Here is a 26,924-nt window from a genome sequence, read left to right as displayed (position 1 = left end):
AGACTGACAGACTGACAGACTGACAGACTGACAGACTGACAGACTGACAGACTGACAGACTGACAGACTGACAGACTGACAGACTGACAGACTGACAGACTGACAGACTGACAGACTGACAGACTGACAGACTGACAGACTGACAGACTGACAGACTGACAGACTGACAGACTGACAGACTGACAGACTGACAGACTGACAGACTGACAGACTGACAGACTGACAGACTGACAGACTGACAGACTGACAGACTGACAGACTGACAGACTGACAGACTGACAGACTGACAGACTGACAGACTGACAGACTGACAGACTGACAGACTGACAGACTGACAGACTGACAGACTGACAGACTGACAGACTGACAGACTGACAGACTGACAGACTGACAGACTGACAGACTGACAGACTGACAGACTGACAGACTGACAGACTGACAGACTGACAGACTGACAGACTGACAGACTGACAGACTGACAGACTGACAGACTGACAGACTGACAGACTGACAGACTGACAGACTGACAGACTGACAGACTGACAGACTGACAGACTGACAGACTGACAGACTGACAGACTGACAGACTGACAGACTGACAGACTGACAGACTGACAGACTGACAGACTGACAGACTGACAGACTGACAGACTGACAGACTGACAGACTGACAGACTGACAGACTGACAGACTGACAGACTGACAGACTGACAGACTGACAGACTGACAGACTGACAGACTGACAGACTGACAGACTGACAGACTGACAGACTGACAGACTGACAGACTGACAGACTGACAGACTGACAGACTGACAGACTGACAGACTGACAGACTGACAGACTGACAGACTGACAGACTGACAGACTGACAGACTGACAGACTGACAGACTGACAGACTGACAGACTGACAGACTGACAGACTGACAGACTGACAGACTGACAGACTGACAGACTGACAGACTGACAGACTGACAGACTGACAGACTGACAGACTGACAGACTGACAGACTGACAGACTGACAGACTGACAGACTGACAGACTGACAGACTGACAGACTGACAGACTGACAGACTGACAGACTGACAGACTGACAGACTGACAGACTGACAGACTGACAGACTGACAGACTGACAGACTGACAGACTGACAGACTGACAGACTGACAGACTGACAGACTGACAGACTGACAGACTGACAGACTGACAGACTGACAGACTGACAGACTGACAGACTGACAGACTGACAGACTGACAGACTGACAGACTGACAGACTGACAGACTGACAGACTGACAGACTGACAGACTGACAGACTGACAGACTGACAGACTGACAGACTGACAGACTGACAGACTGACAGACTGACAGACTGACAGACTGACAGACTGACAGACTGACAGACTGACAGACTGACAGACTGACAGACTGACAGACTGACAGACTGACAGACTGACAGACTGACAGACTGACAGACTGACAGACTGACAGACTGACAGACTGACAGACTGACAGACTGACAGACTGACAGACTGACAGACTGACAGACTGACAGACTGACAGACTGACAGACTGACAGACTGACAGACTGACAGACTGACAGACTGACAGACTGACAGACTGACAGACTGACAGACTGACAGACTGACAGACTGACAGACTGACAGACTGACAGACTGACAGACTGACAGACTGACAGACTGACAGACTGACAGACTGACAGACTGACAGACTGACAGACTGACAGACTGACAGACTGACAGACTGACAGACTGACAGACTGACAGACTGACAGACTGACAGACTGACAGACTGACAGACTGACAGACTGACAGACTGACAGACTGACAGACTGACAGACTGACAGACTGACAGACTGACAGACTGACAGACTGACAGACTGACAGACTGACAGACTGACAGACTGACAGACTGACAGACTGACAGACTGACAGACTGACAGACTGACAGACTGACAGACTGACAGACTGACAGACTGACAGACTGACAGACTGACAGACTGACAGACTGACAGACTGACAGACTGACAGACTGACAGACTGACAGACTGACAGACTGACAGGACTGACAGACTGACAGACTGACAGACTGACAGACTGACAGACTGACAGACTGACAGACTGACAGACTGACAGACTGACAGACTGACAGACTGACAGACTGACAGACTGACAGACTGACAGACTGACAGACTGACAGACTGACAGACTGACAGACTGACAGACTGACAGACTGACAGACTGACAGACTGACAGACTGACAGACTGACAGACTGACAGACTGACAGACTGACAGACTGACAGACTGACAGACTGACAGACTGACAGACTGACAGACTGACAGACTGACAGACTGACAGACTGACAGACTGACAGACTGACAGACTGACAGACTGACAGACTGACAGACTGACAGACTGACAGACTGACAGACTGACAGACTGACAGACTGACAGACTGACAGACTGACAGACTGACAGACTGACAGACTGACAGACTGACAGACTGACAGACTGACAGACTGACAGACTGACAGACTGACAGACTGACAGACTGACAGACTGACAGACTGACAGACTGACAGACTGACAGACTGACAGACTGACAGACTGACAGACTGACAGACTGACAGACTGACAGACTGACAGACTGACAGACTGACAGACTGACAGACTGACAGACTGACAGACTGACAGACTGACAGACTGACAGACTGACAGACTGACAGACTGACAGACTGACAGACTGACAGACTGACAGACTGACAGACTGACAGACTGACAGACTGACAGACTGACAGACTGACAGACTGACAGACTGACAGACTGACAGACTGACAGACTGACAGACTGACAGACTGACAGACTGACAGACTGACAGACTGACAGACTGACAGACTGACAGACTGACAGACTGACAGACTGACAGACTGACAGACTGACAGACTGACAGACTGACAGACTGACAGACTGACAGACTGACAGACTGACAGACTGACAGACTGACAGACTGACAGACTGACAGACTGACAGACTGACAGACTGACAGACTGACAGACTGACAGACTGACAGACTGACAGACTGACAGACTGACAGACTGACAGACTGACAGACTGACAGACTGACAGACTGACAGACTGACAGACTGACAGACTGACAGACTGACAGACTGACAGACTGACAGACTGACAGACTGACAGACTGACAGACTGACAGACTGACAGACTGACAGACTGACAGACTGACAGACTGACAGACTGACAGACTGACAGACTGACAGACTGACAGGACTGACAGACTGACAGACTGACAGACTGACAGACTGACAGACTGACAGACTGACAGACTGACAGACTGACAGACTGACAGACTGACAGACTGACAGACTGACAGACTGACAGACTGACAGACTGACAGACTGACAGACTGACAGACTGACAGACTGACAGACTGACAGACTGACAGACTGACAGACTGACAGACTGACAGACTGACAGACTGACAGACTGACAGACTGACAGACTGACAGACTGACAGACTGACAGACTGACAGACTGACAGACTGACAGACTGACAGACTGACAGACTGACAGACTGACAGACTGACAGACTGACAGACTGACAGACTGACAGACTGACAGACTGACAGACTGACAGACTGACAGACTGACAGACTGACAGACTGACAGACTGACAGACTGACAGACTGACAGACTGACAGACTGACAGACTGACAGGACTGACAGACTGACAGACTGACAGACTGACAGACTGACAGACTGACAGACTGACAGACTGACAGACTGACAGACTGACAGACTGACAGACTGACAGACTGACAGACTGACAGACTGACAGACTGACAGACTGACAGACTGACAGACTGACAGACTGACAGACTGACAGACTGACAGACTGACAGACTGACAGACTGACAGACTGACAGACTGACAGACTGACAGACTGACAGACTGACAGACTGACAGACTGACAGACTGACAGACTGACAGACTGACAGACTGACAGACTGACAGACTGACAGACTGACAGACTGACAGACTGACAGACTGACAGACTGACAGACTGACAGACTGACAGACTGACAGACTGACAGACTGACAGACTGACAGACTGACAGACTGACAGACTGACAGACTGACAGACTGACAGACTGACAGACTGACAGACTGACAGACTGACAGACTGACAGACTGACAGACTGACAGACTGACAGACTGACAGACTGACAGACTGACAGACTGACAGACTGACAGACTGACAGACTGACAGACTGACAGACTGACAGACTGACAGACTGACAGACTGACAGACTGACAGACTGACAGACTGACAGACTGACAGACTGACAGACTGACAGACTGACAGACTGACAGACTGACAGACTGACAGACTGACAGACTGACAGACTGACAGACTGACAGACTGACAGACTGACAGACTGACAGACTGACAGACTGACAGACTGACAGACTGACAGACTGACAGACTGACAGACTGACAGACTGACAGACTGACAGACTGACAGACTGACAGACTGACAGACTGACAGACTGACAGACTGACAGACTGACAGACTGACAGACTGACAGACTGACAGACTGACAGACTGACAGACTGACAGACTGACAGACTGACAGACTGACAGACTGACAGACTGACAGACTGACAGACTGACAGACTGACAGACTGACAGACTGACAGACTGACAGACTGACAGACTGACAGACTGACAGACTGACAGACTGACAGACTGACAGACTGACAGACTGACAGACTGACAGACTGACAGACTGACAGACTGACAGACTGACAGACTGACAGACTGACAGACTGACAGACTGACAGACTGACAGACTGACAGACTGACAGACTGACAGACTGACAGACTGACAGACTGACAGACTGACAGACTGACAGACTGACAGACTGACAGACTGACAGACTGACAGACTGACAGACTGACAGACTGACAGACTGACAGACTGACAGACTGACAGACTGACAGACTGACAGACTGACAGACTGACAGACTGACAGACTGACAGACTGACAGACTGACAGACTGACAGACTGACAGACTGACAGACTGACAGACTGACAGACTGACAGACTGACAGACTGACAGACTGACAGACTGACAGACTGACAGACTGACAGACTGACAGACTGACAGACTGACAGACTGACAGACTGACAGACTGACAGACTGACAGACTGACAGACTGACAGACTGACAGACTGACAGACTGACAGACTGACAGACTGACAGACTGACAGACTGACAGACTGACAGACTGACAGACTGACAGACTGACAGACTGACAGACTGACAGACTGACAGACTGACAGACTGACAGACTGACAGACTGACAGACTGACAGACTGACAGACTGACAGACTGACAGACTGACAGACTGACAGACTGACAGACTGACAGACTGACAGACTGACAGACTGACAGACTGACAGACTGACAGACTGACAGACTGACAGACTGACAGACTGACAGACTGACAGACTGACAGACTGACAGACTGACAGACTGACAGACTGACAGACTGACAGACTGACAGACTGACAGACTGACAGACTGACAGACTGACAGACTGACAGACTGACAGACTGACAGACTGACAGACTGACAGACTGACAGACTGACAGACTGACAGACTGACAGACTGACAGACTGACAGACTGACAGACTGACAGACTGACAGACTGACAGACTGACAGACTGACAGACTGACAGACTGACAGACTGACAGACTGACAGACTGACAGACTGACAGACTGACAGACTGACAGACTGACAGACTGACAGACTGACAGACTGACAGACTGACAGACTGACAGACTGACAGACTGACAGACTGACAGACTGACAGACTGACAGACTGACAGACTGACAGACTGACAGACTGACAGACTGACAGACTGACAGACTGACAGACTGACAGACTGACAGACTGACAGACTGACAGACTGACAGACTGACAGACTGACAGACTGACAGACTGACAGACTGACAGACTGACAGACTGACAGACTGACAGACTGACAGACTGACAGACTGACAGACTGACAGACTGACAGACTGACAGACTGACAGACTGACAGACTGACAGACTGACAGACTGACAGACTGACAGACTGACAGACTGACAGACTGACAGACTGACAGACTGACAGACTGACAGACTGACAGACTGACAGACTGACAGACTGACAGACTGACAGACTGACAGACTGACAGACTGACAGACTGACAGACTGACAGACTGACAGACTGACAGACTGACAGACTGACAGACTGACAGACTGACAGACTGACAGACTGACAGACTGACAGACTGACAGACTGACAGACTGACAGACTGACAGACTGACAGACTGACAGACTGACAGACTGACAGACTGACAGACTGACAGACTGACAGACTGACAGACTGACAGACTGACAGACTGACAGACTGACAGACTGACAGACTGACAGACTGACAGACTGACAGACTGACAGACTGACAGACTGACAGACTGACAGACTGACAGACTGACAGACTGACAGACTGACAGACTGACAGACTGACAGACTGACAGACTGACAGACTGACAGACTGACAGACTGACAGACTGACAGACTGACAGACTGACAGACTGACAGACTGACAGACTGACAGACTGACAGACTGACAGACTGACAGACTGACAGACTGACAGACTGACAGACTGACAGACTGACAGACTGACAGACTGACAGACTGACAGACTGACAGACTGACAGACTGACAGACTGACAGACTGACAGACTGACAGACTGACAGACTGACAGACTGACAGACTGACAGACTGACAGACTGACAGACTGACAGACTGACAGACTGACAGACTGACAGACTGACAGACTGACAGACTGACAGACTGACAGACTGACAGACTGACAGACTGACAGACTGACAGACTGACAGACTGACAGACTGACAGACTGACAGACTGACAGACTGACAGACTGACAGACTGACAGACTGACAGACTGACAGACTGACAGACTGACAGACTGACAGACTGACAGACTGACAGACTGACAGACTGACAGGACTGACAGACTGACAGACTGACAGACTGACAGACTGACAGACTGACAGACTGACAGACTGACAGACTGACAGACTGACAGACTGACAGACTGACAGACTGACAGACTGACAGACTGACAGACTGACAGACTGACAGACTGACAGACTGACAGACTGACAGACTGACAGACTGACAGACTGACAGACTGACAGACTGACAGACTGACAGACTGACAGACTGACAGACTGACAGACTGACAGACTGACAGACTGACAGACTGACAGACTGACAGACTGACAGACTGACAGACTGACAGACTGACAGACTGACAGACTGACAGACTGACAGACTGACAGACTGACAGACTGACAGACTGACAGACTGACAGACTGACAGACTGACAGACTGACAGACTGACAGACTGACAGACTGACAGACTGACAGACTGACAGACTGACAGACTGACAGACTGACAGACTGACAGACTGACAGACTGACAGACTGACAGACTGACAGACTGACAGACTGACAGACTGACAGACTGACAGACTGACAGACTGACAGACTGACAGACTGACAGACTGACAGACTGACAGACTGACAGACTGACAGACTGACAGACTGACAGACTGACAGACTGACAGACTGACAGACTGACAGACTGACAGACTGACAGACTGACAGACTGACAGACTGACAGACTGACAGACTGACAGACTGACAGACTGACAGACTGACAGACTGACAGACTGACAGACTGACAGACTGACAGACTGACAGACTGACAGACTGACAGACTGACAGACTGACAGACTGACAGACTGACAGACTGACAGACTGACAGACTGACAGACTGACAGACTGACAGACTGACAGACTGACAGACTGACAGACTGACAGACTGACAGACTGACAGACTGACAGACTGACAGACTGACAGACTGACAGACTGACAGACTGACAGACTGACAGACTGACAGACTGACAGACTGACAGACTGACAGACTGACAGACTGACAGACTGACAGACTGACAGACTGACAGACTGACAGACTGACAGACTGACAGACTGACAGACTGACAGACTGACAGACTGACAGACTGACAGACTGACAGACTGACAGACTGACAGACTGACAGACTGACAGACTGACAGACTGACAGACTGACAGACTGACAGACTGACAGACTGACAGACTGACAGACTGACAGACTGACAGACTGACAGACTGACAGACTGACAGACTGACAGACTGACAGACTGACAGACTGACAGACTGACAGACTGACAGACTGACAGACTGACAGACTGACAGACTGACAGACTGACAGACTGACAGACTGACAGACTGACAGACTGACAGACTGACAGACTGACAGACTGACAGACTGACAGACTGACAGACTGACAGACTGACAGACTGACAGACTGACAGACTGACAGACTGACAGACTGACAGACTGACAGACTGACAGACTGACAGACTGACAGACTGACAGACTGACAGACTGACAGACTGACAGACTGACAGACTGACAGACTGACAGACTGACAGACTGACAGACTGACAGACTGACAGACTGACAGACTGACAGACTGACAGACTGACAGACTGACAGACTGACAGACTGACAGACTGACAGACTGACAGACTGACAGACTGACAGACTGACAGACTGACAGACTGACAGACTGACAGACTGACAGACTGACAGACTGACAGACTGACAGACTGACAGACTGACAGACTGACAGACTGACAGACTGACAGACTGACAGACTGACAGACTGACAGACTGACAGACTGACAGACTGACAGACTGACAGACTGACAGACTGACAGACTGACAGACTGACAGACTGACAGACTGACAGACTGACAGACTGACAGACTGACAGACTGACAGACTGACAGACTGACAGACTGACAGACTGACAGACTGACAGACTGACAGACTGACAGACTGACAGACTGACAGACTGACAGACTGACAGACTGACAGACTGACAGACTGACAGACTGACAGACTGACAGACTGACAGACTGACAGACTGACAGACTGACAGACTGACAGACTGACAGACTGACAGACTGACAGACTGACAGACTGACAGACTGACAGACTGACAGACTGACAGACTGACAGACTGACAGACTGACAGACTGACAGACTGACAGACTGACAGACTGACAGACTGACAGACTGACAGACTGACAGACTGACAGACTGACAGACTGACAGACTGACAGACTGACAGACTGACAGACTGACAGACTGACAGACTGACAGACTGACAGACTGACAGACTGACAGACTGACAGACTGACAGACTGACAGACTGACAGACTGACAGACTGACAGACTGACAGACTGACAGACTGACAGACTGACAGACTGACAGACTGACAGACTGACAGACTGACAGACTGACAGACTGACAGACTGACAGACTGACAGACTGACAGACTGACAGACTGACAGACTGACAGACTGACAGACTGACAGACTGACAGACTGACAGACTGACAGACTGACAGACTGACAGACTGACAGACTGACAGACTGACAGACTGACAGACTGACAGACTGACAGACTGACAGACTGACAGACTGACAGACTGACAGACTGACAGACTGACAGACTGACAGACTGACAGACTGACAGACTGACAGACTGACAGACTGACAGACTGACAGACTGACAGACTGACAGACTGACAGACTGACAGACTGACAGACTGACAGACTGACAGACTGACAGACTGACAGACTGACAGACTGACAGACTGACAGACTGACAGACTGACAGACTGACAGACTGACAGACTGACAGACTGACAGACTGACAGACTGACAGACTGACAGACTGACAGACTGACAGACTGACAGACTGACAGACTGACAGACTGACAGACTGACAGACTGACAGACTGACAGACTGACAGACTGACAGACTGACAGACTGACAGACTGACAGACTGACAGACTGACAGACTGACAGACTGACAGACTGACAGACTGACAGACTGACAGACTGACAGACTGACAGACTGACAGACTGACAGACTGACAGACTGACAGACTGACAGACTGACAGACTGACAGACTGACAGACTGACAGACTGACAGACTGACAGACTGACAGACTGACAGACTGACAGACTGACAGACTGACAGACTGACAGACTGACAGACTGACAGACTGACAGACTGACAGACTGACAGACTGACAGACTGACAGACTGACAGACTGACAGACTGACAGACTGACAGACTGACAGACTGACAGACTGACAGACTGACAGACTGACAGACTGACAGACTGACAGACTGACAGACTGACAGACTGACAGACTGACAGACTGACAGACTGACAGACTGACAGACTGACAGACTGACAGACTGACAGACTGACAGACTGACAGACTGACAGACTGACAGACTGACAGACTGACAGGACTGACAGACTGACAGACTGACAGACTGACAGACTGACAGACTGACAGACTGACAGACTGACAGACTGACAGACTGACAGACTGACAGACTGACAGACTGACAGACTGACAGACTGACAGACTGACAGACTGACAGACTGACAGACTGACAGACTGACAGACTGACAGACTGACAGACTGACAGACTGACAGACTGACAGACTGACAGACTGACAGACTGACAGACTGACAGACTGACAGACTGACAGACTGACAGACTGACAGACTGACAGACTGACAGACTGACAGACTGACAGACTGACAGACTGACAGACTGACAGACTGACAGACTGACAGACTGACAGACTGACAGACTGACAGACTGACAGACTGACAGACTGACAGACTGACAGACTGACAGACTGACAGACTGACAGACTGACAGACTGACAGACTGACAGACTGACAGACTGACAGACTGACAGACTGACAGACTGACAGACTGACAGACTGACAGACTGACAGACTGACAGACTGACAGACTGACAGACTGACAGACTGACAGACTGACAGACTGACAGACTGACAGACTGACAGACTGACAGACTGACAGACTGACAGACTGACAGACTGACAGACTGACAGACTGACAGACTGACAGACTGACAGACTGACAGACTGACAGACTGACAGACTGACAGACTGACAGACTGACAGACTGACAGACTGACAGACTGACAGACTGACAGACTGACAGACTGACAGACTGACAGACTGACAGACTGACAGACTGACAGACTGACAGACTGACAGACTGACAGACTGACAGACTGACAGACTGACAGACTGACAGACTGACAGACTGACAGACTGACAGACTGACAGACTGACAGACTGACAGACTGACAGACTGACAGACTGACAGACTGACAGACTGACAGACTGACAGACTGACAGACTGACAGACTGACAGACTGACAGACTGACAGACTGACAGACTGACAGACTGACAGACTGACAGACTGACAGACTGACAGACTGACAGACTGACAGACTGACAGACTGACAGACTGACAGACTGACAGACTGACAGACTGACAGACTGACAGACTGACAGACTGACAGACTGACAGACTGACAGACTGACAGACTGACAGACTGACAGACTGACAGACTGACAGACTGACAGACTGACAGACTGACAGACTGACAGACTGACAGACTGACAGACTGACAGACTGACAGACTGACAGACTGACAGACTGACAGACTGACAGACTGACAGACTGACAGACTGACAGACTGACAGACTGACAGACTGACAGACTGACAGACTGACAGACTGACAGACTGACAGACTGACAGACTGACAGACTGACAGACTGACAGACTGACAGACTGACAGACTGACAGACTGACAGACTGACAGACTGACAGACTGACAGACTGACAGACTGACAGACTGACAGACTGACAGACTGACAGACTGACAGACTGACAGACTGACAGACTGACAGACTGACAGACTGACAGACTGACAGACTGACAGACTGACAGACTGACAGACTGACAGACTGACAGACTGACAGACTGACAGACTGACAGACTGACAGACTGACAGACTGACAGACTGACAGACTGACAGACTGACAGACTGACAGACTGACAGACTGACAGACTGACAGACTGACAGACTGACAGACTGACAGACTGACAGACTGACAGACTGACAGACTGACAGACTGACAGACTGACAGACTGACAGACTGACAGACTGACAGACTGACAGACTGACAGACTGACAGACTGACAGACTGACAGACTGACAGACTGACAGACTGACAGACTGACAGACTGACAGACTGACAGACTGACAGACTGACAGACTGACAGACTGACAGACTGACAGACTGACAGACTGACAGACTGACAGACTGACAGACTGACAGACTGACAGACTGACAGACTGACAGACTGACAGACTGACAGACTGACAGACTGACAGACTGACAGACTGACAGACTGACAGACTGACAGACTGACAGACTGACAGACTGACAGACTGACAGACTGACAGACTGACAGACTGACAGACTGACAGACTGACAGACTGACAGACTGACAGACTGACAGACTGACAGACTGACAGACTGACAGACTGACAGACTGACAGACTGACAGACTGACAGACTGACAGACTGACAGACTGACAGACTGACAGACTGACAGACTGACAGACTGACAGACTGACAGACTGACAGACTGACAGACTGACAGACTGACAGACTGACAGACTGACAGACTGACAGACTGACAGACTGACAGACTGACAGACTGACAGACTGACAGACTGACAGACTGACAGACTGACAGACTGACAGACTGACAGACTGACAGACTGACAGACTGACAGACTGACAGACTGACAGACTGACAGACTGACAGACTGACAGACTGACAGACTGACAGACTGACAGACTGACAGACTGACAGACTGACAGACTGACAGACTGACAGACTGACAGACTGACAGACTGACAGACTGACAGACTGACAGACTGACAGACTGACAGACTGACAGACTGACAGACTGACAGACTGACAGACTGACAGACTGACAGACTGACAGACTGACAGACTGACAGACTGACAGACTGACAGACTGACAGACTGACAGACTGACAGACTGACAGACTGACAGACTGACAGACTGACAGACTGACAGACTGACAGACTGACAGACTGACAGACTGACAGACTGACAGACTGACAGACTGACAGACTGACAGACTGACAGACTGACAGACTGACAGACTGACAGACTGACAGACTGACAGACTGACAGACTGACAGACTGACAGACTGACAGACTGACAGACTGACAGACTGACAGACTGACAGACTGACAGACTGACAGACTGACAGACTGACAGACTGACAGACTGACAGACTGACAGACTGACAGACTGACAGACTGACAGACTGACAGACTGACAGACTGACAGACTGACAGACTGACAGACTGACAGACTGACAGACTGACAGACTGACAGACTGACAGACTGACAGACTGACAGACTGACAGACTGACAGACTGACAGACTGACAGACTGACAGACTGACAGACTGACAGACTGACAGACTGACAGACTGACAGACTGACAGACTGACAGACTGACAGACTGACAGACTGACAGACTGACAGACTGACAGACTGACAGACTGACAGACTGACAGACTGACAGACTGACAGACTGACAGACTGACAGACTGACAGACTGACAGACTGACAGACTGACAGACTGACAGACTGACAGACTGACAGACTGACAGACTGACAGACTGACAGACTGACAGACTGACAGACTGACAGACTGACAGACTGACAGACTGACAGACTGACAGACTGACAGACTGACAGACTGACAGACTGACAGACTGACAGACTGACAGACTGACAGACTGACAGACTGACAGACTGACAGACTGACAGACTGACAGACTGACAGACTGACAGACTGACAGACTGACAGACTGACAGACTGACAGACTGACAGATGACAGACTGACAGACTGACAGACTGACAGACTGACAGACTGACAGACTGACAGACTGACAGACTGACAGACTGACAGACTGACAGACTGACAGACTGACAGACTGACAGACTGACAGACTGACAGACTGACAGACTGACAGACTGACAGACTGACAGACTGACAGACTGACAGACTGACAGACTGACAGACTGACAGACTGACAGACTGACAGACTGACAGACTGACAGACTGACAGACTGACAGACTGACAGACTGACAGACTGACAGACTGACAGACTGACAGACTGACAGACTGACAGACTGACAGACTGACAGACTGACAGACTGACAGACTGACAGACTGACAGACTGACAGACTGACAGACTGACAGACTGACAGACTGACAGACTGACAGACTGACAGACTGACAGACTGACAGACTGACAGACTGACAGACTGACAGACTGACAGACTGACAGACTGACAGACTGACAGACTGACAGACTGACAGACTGACAGACTGACAGACTGACAGACTGACAGACTGACAGACTGACAGACTGACAGACTGACAGACTGACAGACTGACAGACTGACAGACTGACAGACTGACAGACTGACAGACTGACAGACTGACAGACTGACAGACTGACAGACTGACAGACTGACAGACTGACAGACTGACAGACTGACAGACTGACAGACTGACAGACTGACAGACTGACAGACTGACAGACTGACAGACTGACAGACTGACAGACTGACAGACTGACAGACTGACAGACTGACAGACTGACAGACTGACAGACTGACAGACTGACAGACTGACAGACTGACAGACTGACAGACTGACAGACTGACAGACTGACAGACTGACAGACTGACAGACTGACAGACTGACAGACTGACAGACTGACAGACTGACAGACTGACAGACTGACAGACTGACAGACTGACAGACTGACAGACTGACAGACTGACAGACTGACAGACTGACAGACTGACAGACTGACAGACTGACAGACTGACAGACTGACAGACTGACAGACTGACAGACTGACAGACTGACAGACTGACAGACTGACAGACTGACAGACTGACAGACTGACAGACTGACAGACTGACAGACTGACAGACTGACAGACTGACAGACTGACAGACTGACAGACTGACAGACTGACAGACTGACAGACTGACAGACTGACAGACTGACAGACTGACAGACTGACAGACTGACAGACTGACAGACTGACAGACTGACAGACTGACAGACTGACAGACTGACAGACTGACAGACTGACAGACTGACAGACTGACAGACTGACAGACTGACAGACTGACAGACTGACAGACTGACAGACTGACAGACTGACAGACTGACAGACTGACAGACTGACAGACTGACAGACTGACAGACTGACAGACTGACAGACTGACAGACTGACAGACTGACAGACTGACAGACTGACAGACTGACAGACTGACAGACTGACAGACTGACAGATGACAGACTGACAGACTGACAGACTGACAGACTGACAGACTGACAGACTGACAGACTGACAGACTGACAGACTGACAGACTGACAGACTGACAGACTGACAGACTGACAGACTGACAGACTGACAGACTGACAGACTGACAGACTGACAGACTGACAGACTGACAGACTGACAGACTGACAGACTGACAGACTGACAGACTGACAGACTGACAGACTGACAGACTGACAGACTGACAGACTGACAGACTGACAGACTGACAGACTGACAGACTGACAGACTGACAGACTGACAGACTGACAGACTGACAGACTGACAGACTGACAGACTGACAGACTGACAGACTGACAGACTGACAGACTGACAGACTGACAGACTGACAGACTGACAGACTGACAGACTGACAGACTGACAGACTGACAGACTGACAGACTGACAGACTGACAGACTGACAGACTGACAGACTGACAGACTGACAGACTGACAGACTGACAGACTGACAGACTGACAGACTGACAGACTGACAGACTGACAGACTGACAGACTGACAGACTGACAGACTGACAGACTGACAGACTGACAGACTGACAGACTGACAGACTGACAGACTGACAGACTGACAGACTGACAGACTGACAGACTGACAGACTGACAGACTGACAGACTGACAGACTGACAGACTGACAGACTGACAGACTGACAGACTGACAGACTGACAGACTGACAGACTGACAGACTGACAGACTGACAGACTGACAGACTGACAGACTGACAGACTGACAGACTGACAGACTGACAGACTGACAGACTGACAGACTGACAGACTGACAGACTGACAGACTGACAGACTGACAGACTGACAGACTGACAGACTGACAGACTGACAGACTGACAGACTGACAGACTGACAGACTGACAGACTGACAGACTGACAGACTGACAGACTGACAGACTGACAGACTGACAGACTGACAGACTGACAGACTGACAGACTGACAGACTGACAGACTGACAGACTGACAGACTGACAGACTGACAGACTGACAGACTGACAGACTGACAGACTGACAGACTGACAGACTGACAGACTGACAGACTGACAGACTGACAGACTGACAGACTGACAGACTGACAGACTGACAGACTGACAGACTGACAGACTGACAGACTGACAGACTGACAGACTGACAGACTGACAGACTGACAGACTGACAGACTGACAGACTGACAGACTGACAGACTGACAGACTGACAGACTGACAGACTGACAGACTGACAGACTGACAGACTGACAGACTGACAGACTGACAGACTGACAGACTGACAGACTGACAGACTGACAGACTGACAGACTGACAGACTGACAGACTGACAGACTGACAGACTGACAGACTGACAGACTGACAGACTGACAGACTGACAGACTGACAGACTGACAGACTGACAGACTGACAGACTGACAGACTGACAGACTGACAGACTGACAGACTGACAGACTGACAGACTGACAGACTGACAGACTGACAGACTGACAGACTGACAGACTGACAGACTGACAGACTGACAGACTGACAGACTGACAGACTGACAGACTGACAGACTGACAGACTGACAGACTGACAGACTGACAGACTGACAGACTGACAGACTGACAGACTGACAGACTGACAGACTGACAGACTGACAGACTGACAGACTGACAGACTGACAGACTGACAGACTGACAGACTGACAGACTGACAGACTGACAGACTGACAGACTGACAGACTGACAGACTGACAGACTGACAGACTGACAGACTGACAGACTGACAGACTGACAGACTGACAGACTGACAGACTGACAGACTGACAGACTGACAGACTGACAGACTGACAGACTGACAGACTGACAGACTGACAGACTGACAGACTGACAGACTGACAGACTGACAGACTGACAGACTGACAGACTGACAGACTGACAGACTGACAGACTGACAGACTGACAGACTGACAGACTGACAGACTGACAGACTGACAGACTGACAGACTGACAGACTGACAGACTGACAGACTGACAGACTGACAGACTGACAGACTGACAGACTGACAGACTGACAGACTGACAGACTGACAGACTGACAGACTGACAGACTGACAGACTGACAGACTGACAGACTGACAGACTGACAGACTGACAGACTGACAGACTGACAGACTGACAGACTGACAGACTGACAGACTGACAGACTGACAGACTGACAGACTGACAGACTGACAGACTGACAGACTGACAGACTGACAGACTGACAGACTGACAGACTGACAGACTGACAGACTGACAGACTGACAGACTGACAGACTGACAGACTGACAGACTGACAGACTGACAGACTGACAGACTGACAGACTGACAGACTGACAGACTGACAGACTGACAGACTGACAGACTGACAGACTGACAGACTGACAGACTGACAGACTGACAGACTGACAGACTGACAGACTGACAGACTGACAGACTGACAGACTGACAGACTGACAGACTGACAGACTGACAGACTGACAGACTGACAGACTGACAGACTGACAGACTGACAGACTGACAGACTGACAGACTGACAGACTGACAGACTGACAGACTGACAGACTGACAGACTGACAGACTGACAGACTGACAGACTGACAGACTGACAGACTGACAGACTGACAGACTGACAGACTGACAGACTGACAGACTGACAGACTGACAGACTGACAGACTGACAGACTGACAGACTGACAGACTGACAGACTGACAGACTGACAGACTGACAGACTGACAGACTGACAGACTGACAGACTGACAGACTGACAGACTGACAGACTGACAGACTGACAGACTGACAGACTGACAGACTGACAGACTGACAGACTGACAGACTGACAGACTGACAGACTGACAGACTGACAGACTGACAGACTGACAGACTGACAGACTGACAGACTGACAGACTGACAGACTGACAGACTGACAGACTGACAGACTGACAGACTGACAGACTGACAGACTGACAGACTGACAGACTGACAGACTGACAGACTGACAGACTGACAGACTGACAGACTGACAGACTGACAGACTGACAGACTGACAGACTGACAGACTGACAGACTGACAGACTGACAGACTGACAGACTGACAGACTGACAGACTGACAGACTGACAGACTGACAGACTGACAGACTGACAGACTGACAGACTGACAGACTGACAGACTGACAGACTGACAGACTGACAGACTGACAGACTGACAGACTGACAGACTGACAGACTGACAGACTGACAGACTGACAGACTGACAGACTGACAGACTGACAGACTGACAGACTGACAGACTGACAGACTGACAGACTGACAGACTGACAGACTGACAGACTGACAGACTGACAGACTGACAGACTGACAGACTGACAGACTGACAGACTGACAGACTGACAGACTGACAGACTGACAGACTGACAGACTGACAGACTGACAGACTGACAGACTGACAGACTGACAGACTGACAGACTGACAGACTGACAGACTGACAGACTGACAGACTGACAGACTGACAGACTGACAGACTGACAGACTGACAGACTGACAGACTGACAGACTGACAGACTGACAGACTGACAGACTGACAGACTGACAGACTGACAGACTGACAGACTGACAGACTGACAGACTGACAGACTGACAGACTGACAGACTGACAGACTGACAGACTGACAGACTGACAGACTGACAGACTGACAGACTGACAGACTGACAGACTGACAGACTGACAGACTGACAGACTGACAGACTGACAGACTGACAGACTGACAGACTGACAGACTGACAGACTGACAGACTGACAGACTGACAGACTGACAGACTGACAGACTGACAGACTGACAGACTGACAGACTGACAGACTGACAGACTGACAGACTGACAGACTGACAGACTGACAGACTGACAGACTGACAGACTGACAGACTGACAGACTGACAGACTGACAGACTGACAGACTGACAGACTGACAGACTGACAGACTGACAGACTGACAGACTGACAGACTGACAGACTGACAGACTGACAGACTGACAGACTGACAGACTGACAGACTGACAGACTGACAGACTGACAGACTGACAGACTGACAGACTGACAGACTGACAGACTGACAGACTGACAGACTGACAGACTGACAGACTGACAGACTGACAGACTGACAGACTGACAGACTGACAGACTGACAGACTGACAGACTGACAGACTGACAGACTGACAGACTGACAGACTGACAGACTGACAGACTGACAGACTGACAGACTGACAGACTGACAGACTGACAGACTGACAGACTGACAGACTGACAGACTGACAGACTGACAGACTGACAGACTGACAGACTGACAGACTGACAGACTGACAGACTGACAGACTGACAGACTGACAGACTGACAGACTGACAGACTGACAGACTGACAGACTGACAGACTGACAGACTGACAGACTGACAGACTGACAGACTGACAGACTGACAGACTGACAGACTGACAGACTGACAGACTGACAGACTGACAGACTGACAGACTGACAGACTGACAGACTGACAGACTGACAGACTGACAGACTGACAGACTGACAGACTGACAGACTGACAGACTGACAGACTGACAGACTGACAGACTGACAGACTGACAGACTGACAGACTGACAGACTGACAGACTGACAGACTGACAGACTGACAGACTGACAGACTGACAGACTGACAGACTGACAGACTGACAGACTGACAGACTGACAGACTGACAGACTGACAGACTGACAGACTGACAGACTGACAGACTGACAGACTGACAGACTGACAGACTGACAGACTGACAGACTGACAGACTGACAGACTGACAGACTGACAGGACTGACAGACTGACAGACTGACAGACTGACAGACTGACAGACTGACAGACTGACAGACTGACAGACTGACAGACTGACAGACTGACAGACTGACAGACTGACAGACTGACAGACTGACAGACTGACAGACTGACAGACTGACAGACTGACAGACTGACAGACTGACAGACTGACAGACTGACAGACTGACAGACTGACAGACTGACAGACTGACAGACTGACAGACTGACAGACTGACAGACTGACAGACTGACAGACTGACAGACTGACAGACTGACAGACTGACAGACTGACAGACTGACAGACTGACAGACTGACAGACTGACAGACTGACAGACTGACAGACTGACAGACTGACAGACTGACAGACTGACAGACTGACAGACTGACAGACTGACAGACTGACAGACTGACAGACTGACAGACTGACAGACTGACAGACTGACAGACTGACAGACTGACAGACTGACAGACTGACAGACTGACAGACTGACAGACTGACAGACTGACAGACTGACAGACTGACAGACTGACAGACTGACAGACTGACAGACTGACAGACTGACAGACTGACAGACTGACAGACTGACAGACTGACAGACTGACAGACTGACAGACTGACAGACTGACAGACTGACAGACTGACAGACTGACAGACTGACAGACTGACAGACTGACAGACTGACAGACTGACAGACTGACAGACTGACAGACTGACAGACTGACAGACTGACAGACTGACAGACTGACAGACTGACAGACTGACAGACTGACAGACTGACAGACTGACAGACTGACAGACTGACAGACTGACAGACTGACAGACTGACAGACTGACAGACTGACAGACTGACAGACTGACAGACTGACAGACTGACAGACTGACAGACTGACAGACTGACAGACTGACAGACTGACAGACTGACAGACTGACAGACTGACAGACTGACAGACTGACAGACTGACAGACTGACAGACTGACAGACTGACAGACTGACAGACTGACAGACTGACAGACTGACAGACTGACAGACTGACAGACTGACAGACTGACAGACTGACAGACTGACAGACTGACAGACTGACAGACTGACAGACTGACAGACTGACAGACTGACAGACTGACAGACTGACAGACTGACAGACTGACAGACTGACAGACTGACAGACTGACAGACTGACAGACTGACAGACTGACAGACTGACAGACTGACAGACTGACAGACTGACAGACTGACAGACTGACAGACTGACAGAACTGACAGACTGACAGACTGACAGACTGACAGACTGACAGACTGACAGACTGACAGACTGACAGACTGACAGACTGACAGACTGACAGACTGACAGACTGACAGACTGACAGACTGACAGACTGACAGACTGACAGACTGACAGACTGACAGACTGACAGACTGACAGACTGACAGACTGACAGACTGACAGACTGACAGACTGACAGACTGACAGACTGACAGACTGACAGACTGACAGACTGACAGACTGACAGACTGACAGACTGACAGACTGACAGACTGACAGACTGACAGACTGACAGACTGACAGACTGACAGACTGACAGACTGACAGACTGACAGACTGACAGACTGACAGACTGACAGACTGACAGACTGACAGACTGACAGACTGACAGACTGACAGACTGACAGACTGACAGACTGACAGACTGACAGACTGACAGACTGACAGACTGACAGACTGACAGACTGACAGACTGACAGACTGACAGACTGACAGACTGACAGACTGACAGACTGACAGACTGACAGACTGACAGACTGACAGACTGACAGACTGACAGACTGACAGACTGACAGACTGACAGACTGACAGACTGACAGACTGACAGACTGACAGACTGACAGACTGACAGACTGACAGACTGACAGACTGACAGACTGACAGACTGACAGACTGACAGACTGACAGACTGACAGACTGACAGACTGACAGACTGACAGACTGACAGACTGACAGACTGACAGACTGACAGACTGACAGACTGACAGACTGACAGACTGACAGACTGACAGACTGACAGACTGACAGACTGACAGACTGACAGACTGACAGACTGACAGACTGACAGACTGACAGACTGACAGACTGACAGACTGACAGACTGACAGACTGACAGACTGACAGACTGACAGACTGACAGACTGACAGACTGACAGACTGACAGACTGACAGACTGACAGACTGACAGACTGACAGACTGACAGACTGACAGACTGACAGACTGACAGACTGACAGACTGACAGACTGACAGACTGACAGACTGACAGACTGACAGACTGACAGACTGACAGACTGACAGACTGACAGACTGACAGACTGACAGACTGACAGACTGACAGACTGACAGACTGACAGACTGACAGACTGACAGACTGACAGACTGACAGACTGACAGACTGACAGACTGACAGACTGACAGACTGACAGACTGACAGACTGACAGACTGACAGACTGACAGACTGACAGACTGACAGACTGACAGACTGACAGACTGACAGACTGACAGACTGACAGACTGACAGACTGACAGACTGACAGACTGACAGACTGACAGACTGACAGACTGACAGACTGACAGACTGACAGACTGACAGACTGACAGACTGACAGACTGGAGACTGACTGACAGACTGACAGACTGACAGACTGACAGACTGACAGACTGACAGACTGACAGACTGACAGACTGACAGACTGACAGACTGACAGACTGACAGACTGACAGACTGACAGACTGACAGACTGACAGACTGACAGACTGACAGACTGACAGACTGACAGACTGACAGACTGACAGACTGACAGACTGACAGACTGACAGACTGACAGACTGACAGACTGACAGACTGACAGACTGACAGACTGACAGACTGACAGACTGACAGACTGACAGACTGACAGACTGACAGACTGACAGACTGACAGACTGACAGACTGACAGACTGACAGACTGACAGACTGACAGACTGACAGACTGACAGACTGACAGACTGACAGACTGACAGACTGACAGACTGACAGACTGACAGACTGACAGACTGACAGACTGACAGACTGACAGACTGACAGACTGACAGACTGACAGACTGACAGACTGACAGACTGACAGACTGACAGACTGACAGACTGACAGACTGACAGACTGACAGACTGACAGACTGACAGACTGACAGACTGACAGACTGACAGACTGACAGACTGACAGACTGACAGACTGACAGACTGACAGACTGACAGACTGACAGACTGACAGACTGACAGACTGACAGACTGACAGACTGACAGACTGACAGACTGACAGACTGACAGACTGACAGACTGACAGACTGACAGACTGACAGACTGACAGACTGACAGACTGACAGACTGACAGACTGACAGACTGACAGACTGACAGACTGACAGACTGACAGACTGACAGACTGACAGACTGACAGACTGACAGACTGACAGACTGACAGACTGACAGACTGACAGACTGACAGACTGACAGACTGACAGACTGACAGACTGACAGACTGACAGACTGACAGACTGACAGACTGACAGACTGACAGACTGACAGACTGACAGACTGACAGACTGACAGACTGACAGACTGACAGACTGACAGACTGACAGACTGACAGACTGACAGACTGACAGACTGACAGACTGACAGACTGACAGACTGACAGACTGACAGACTGACAGACTGACAGACTGACAGACTGACAGACTGACAGACTGACAGACTGACAGACTGACAGACTGACAGACTGACAGACTGACAGACTGACAGACTGACAGACTGACAGACTGACAGACTGACAGACTGACAGACTGACAGACTGACAGACTGACAGACTGACAGACTGACAGACTGACAGACTGACAGACTGACAGACTGACAGACTGACAGACTGACAGACTGACAGACTGACAGACTGACAGACTGACAGACTGACAGACTGACAGACTGACAGACTGACAGACTGACAGACTGACAGACTGACAGACTGACAGACTGACAGACTGACAGACTGACAGACTGACAGACTGACAGACTGACAGACTGACAGACTGACAGACTGACAGACTGACAGACTGACAGACTGACAGACTGACAGACTGACAGACTGACAGACTGACAGACTGACAGACTGACAGACTGACAGACTGACAGACTGACAGACTGACAGACTGACAGACTGACAGACTGACAGACTGACAGACTGACAGACTGACAGACTGACAGACTGACAGACTGACAGACTGACAGACTGACAGACTGACAGACTGACAGACTGACAGACTGACAGACTGACAGACTGACAGACTGACAGACTGACAGACTGACAGACTGACAGACTGACAGACTGACAGACTGACAGACTGACAGACTGACAGACTGACAGACTGACAGACTGACAGACTGACAGACTGACAGACTGACAGACTGACAGACTGACAGACTGACAGACTGACAGACTGACAGACTGACAGACTGACAGACTGACAGACTGACAGACTGACAGACTGACAGACTGACAGACTGACAGACTGACAGACTGACAGACTGACAGACTGACAGACTGACAGACTGACAGACTGACAGACTGACAGACTGACAGACTGACAGACTGACAGACTGACAGACTGACAGACTGACAGACTGACAGACTGACAGACTGACAGACTGACAGACTGACAGACTGACAGACTGACAGACTGACAGACTGACAGACTGACAGACTGACAGACTGACAGACTGACAGACTGACAGACTGACAGACTGACAGACTGACAGACTGACAGACTGACAGACTGACAGACTGACAGACTGACAGACTGACAGACTGACAGACTGACAGACTGACAGACTGACAGACTGACAGACTGACAGACTGACAGACTGACAGACTGACAGACTGACAGACTGACAGACTGACAGACTGACAGACTGACAGACTGACAGACTGACAGACTGACAGACTGACAGACTGACAGACTGACAGACTGACAGACTGACAGACTGACAGACTGACAGACTGACAGACTGACAGACTGACAGACTGACAGACTGACAGACTGACAGACTGACAGACTGACAGACTGACAGACTGACAGACTGACAGACTGACAGACTGACAGACTGACAGACTGACAGACTGACAGACTGACAGACTGACAGACTGACAGACTGACAGACTGACAGACTGACAGACTGACAGACTGACAGACTGACAGACTGACAGACTGACAGACTGACAGACTGACAGACTGACAGACTGACAGACTGACAGACTGACAGACTGACAGACTGACAGACTGACAGACTGACAGACTGACAGACTGACAGACTGACAGACTGACAGACTGACAGACTGACAGACTGACAGACTGACAGACTGACAGACTGACAGACTGACAGACTGACAGACTGACAGACTGACAGACTGACAGACTGACAGACTGACAGACTGACAGACTGACAGACTGACAGACTGACAGACTGACAGACTGACAGACTGACAGACTGACAGACTGACAGACTGACAGACTGACAGACTGACAGACTGACAGACTGACAGACTGACAGACTGACAGACTGACAGACTGACAGACTGACAGACTGACAGACTGACAGACTGACAGACTGACAGACTGACAGACTGACAGACTGACAGACTGACAGACTGACAGACTGACAGACTGACAGACTGACAGACTGACAGACTGACAGACTGACAGACTGACAGACTGACAGACTGACAGACTGACAGACTGACAGACTGACAGACTGACAGACTGACAGACTGACAGACTGACAGACTGACAGACTGACAGACTGACAGACTGACAGACTGACAGACTGACAGACTGACAGACTGACAGACTGACAGACTGACAGACTGACAGACTGACAGACTGACAGACTGACAGACTGACAGACTGACAGACTGACAGACTGACAGACTGACAGACTGACAGACTGACAGACTGACAGACTGACAGACTGACAGACTGACAGACTGACAGACTGACAGACTGACAGACTGACAGACTGACAGACTGACAGACTGACAGACTGACAGACTGACAGACTGACAGACTGACAGACTGACAGACTGACAGACTGACAGACTGACAGACTGACAGACTGACAGACTGACAGACTGACAGACTGACAGACTGACAGACTGACAGACTGACAGACTGACAGACTGACAGACTGACAGACTGACAGACTGACAGACTGACAGACTGACAGACTGACAGACTGACAGACTGACAGACTGACAGACTGACAGACTGACAGACTGACAGACTGACAGACTGACAGACTGACAGACTGACAGACTGACAGACTGACAGAC

The sequence above is a fragment of the Drosophila subpulchrella genome, unplaced genomic scaffold, assembly GCF_014743375.2.
Source record: "Drosophila subpulchrella strain 33 F10 #4 breed RU33 unplaced genomic scaffold, RU_Dsub_v1.1 Primary Assembly Seq377, whole genome shotgun sequence".
NCBI classification, from domain to species: Eukaryota; Metazoa; Arthropoda; class Insecta; order Diptera; family Drosophilidae; genus Drosophila; species Drosophila subpulchrella.
Note: the sequence above shows the minus strand (reverse complement) of the source record.